At 43.2% G+C, this 2,500-nt stretch overlaps 1 protein-coding gene across 1 annotated transcript in view; it reads right to left on the bottom strand.

Annotated features, from left to right (window-relative positions):
• The window catches only part of tceanc (transcription elongation factor A N-terminal and central domain containing), a 6,031-nt gene that overhangs the window by 3,187 nt on the left and 344 nt on the right, over nt 1–2,500 (bottom strand). The gene's annotated exons all lie outside the window — the stretch shown is intronic.

Here is a 2,500-nt window from a genome sequence, read left to right as displayed (position 1 = left end):
GTAATGGATTAAAATCCTGCGGCGCGCGTAAGGTCCCCCTGCTCAAGAAGGGACGTGTACAGGCCCGTCTGAAGTTTGCCAATGAACACCTGAATGATTCAGAGAATGCTTGGGAGAAGGTGATGTGGTCAGATGGTGATGTGGTCAGATGAGACCAAAATCGAGCTCTTTGGTATTAATGCGACTCGCCGTGTTTGGAGGAAGAGGAATTCTGACTAAAACCCCAAGAACACCATCCCCACGGTCAAGCATGGAGGTGGAAGCATTATGCTTTGGGGGTGTTTCTCTGCGGAGGGGACAGGTCGACTTCACCGCATCGAGGCAAAGATGGATGGGGCCATGTACCGTGAAATCCTGGGTGACAACCTCCTTCTCTCAGCCAGGACACTAAAAATGGGTGGTGGATGGGTCTTCCAGCACGACAATGACCCAAAACATACAGCCAAGGCAACAAAAGAGTGGCTCAAGAAGAAGCACATTAAGGTCATGGAGTGGCCTGGCCAGTCTCTGGACCTTAATCCTACAGAAACTCTGTGGAGGGAGCTGTAGCTTGGATTTGCCAAACGACATCCTCGTAACCTTAAAGATTTGGAGAGGATCTGCAGGGAGAGTGGTCCAAAATTCCTCCTGAGATGTGTGCAAACCTGGTAATCAACCGCAAGAAACGTCTGACCTCTGTACTTGCCAACAAGGGTTTCTCCACCAAGTACTAAGTCATGCTTTGATAGGGGATCAAATACTTATTTCACTCAATGAAATGCAAAATAATTTATTTAATGTGATTTTCTGGATTTTCTTTTTGATATTCTGTCTCTCACTGTTATAATAAACCTACCAACAATGACCACTAAAATTATAGACCGTTCATTTCTTTGTCAGTGGGCAAACATACAAAATCAGTGAGGGATCAAATAATTATTTCCCCCACCGTAGATGTTGCCACTTGGAGATATCAAACGCAAATATGGAATTAGATTCCATTGTTAGGCTAATTTTATTCACATGCCACTTTACTGCACATATCAGTATATACTGTACAGCGGGGGAAATAAGTATTGAACACGTCAACATTTTTCTCAGTAAATATTTCTGATAGGGCTTATTGACATGAAACGTTCACCATATGTCGGTAACAGCCCAAGTAATCCACACATACAAAGAAATCAAAACATATGTCCATAAATTACGTTATTTGTAATAAAGTGGAATGAAATGGGGAAAAAGTATTGAACACGCTTGCTGAAATTTATTTAATACTTAGTAGAAAAGCCTTTGTTGGTAATGACAGCTTCAAGACGCCTCCTGTATGAAGAAACTAGTCGCATGCATTGCTCAGGTATGATTTTTTTGCCCATTCTTCCACACAAACTGTCTTCAAATCTTGAAGGTTCTGGGGGCCTCTTCTATGAACCCTGACCTTCAGTTCTTACCATAGATTTTCAATTGGATTCAAGTCAGGTGATTGACTGGGCCATTCTAGAAGCTTTATTTTCTTTCTCTGAAACCAATGGAGAGTTCCCTTGGCCGTGTGTTTGCGATCATTGTCTTGCTGAAATGTCCACCCTCGTTCTTCAGCATCCTGGTAGATGGCAGCAGATTCTTATCAAGAATGTCTCGGTAGATTTCTTCATTCATCCTTCCTTCGATCATGTGAAGTCGGCCAGTACCCTACGCTGAAAAACAGCCCCACACCATGATGTTTCCTCCAAACTTCACTGCTGGTATGGTGTTTTTAAGGTGATGTGCAGTGCCATTTCTCCTCCAAACATGGTGTGTGCTATGACATCCAAAGAGTTCAATTTTGGTCTCATCTGACCAGACTTTTATTCCAGTATTTCATTGGCTTGTCCAAATGTTGTGCAGCAAACTTTAAAGGAGCCTCAACATGCTTTTTCTTCAGCAATGGTGCCTTGCGCGGTGAGCGTGCATAGAGGCCATGGCGGTTGAGTGCATTACTTATTGCTTTCTTTGAAACAACTGTACCTGCTAATTCCAGGTCTTTCTGAAGCTCTCTGCGAGTGGTCCTTGGTTCTTGGACAACACTTCTCATTATTCTTTTATTGACGCTCTGACCCAGTGGTCTAGCCATCACAGTTTCCCCTTGTCAAAAATGCTTAGATCCTTACGCTTCCCCATTTTTCCTGCTTCAACACGTGATAAATATCTCTTGAACTTGAACTTCAAGAACTGACTGTTCGCTTGCTGCCTAACATCCCACCACTTGACGGGTGCCATTGGAACGAGATGAGCAATATTGTTCACTTTGCCTGTCAGTGGTTTTAATGTTGTGGCTGATCGGTATAAATTAAAACACAAGCCTTAGATGAAACACGCTAGCTCCCATAGAAACACCAACAGACCAAGTCCTTTAGGCCAGATTCAAGTTGTGCTTTGAATGGACTGATCTGATGCTGCGTTCCATTAAAAAAAACAACTCGGAAATCGGTCATTTCGAGTCGTATAGATGTGTTGTGTCTGTTCGGGAAGACATGAACGCTGC

The sequence above is a fragment of the Zeus faber genome (assembly GCF_960531495.2).
Source record: "Zeus faber genome assembly, chromosome: 2".
Lineage (NCBI taxonomy): Eukaryota > Metazoa > Chordata > Actinopteri > Zeiformes > Zeidae > Zeus > Zeus faber.
Note: the sequence above shows the minus strand (reverse complement) of the source record. Positions and strands in the feature narration are given on the sequence as shown.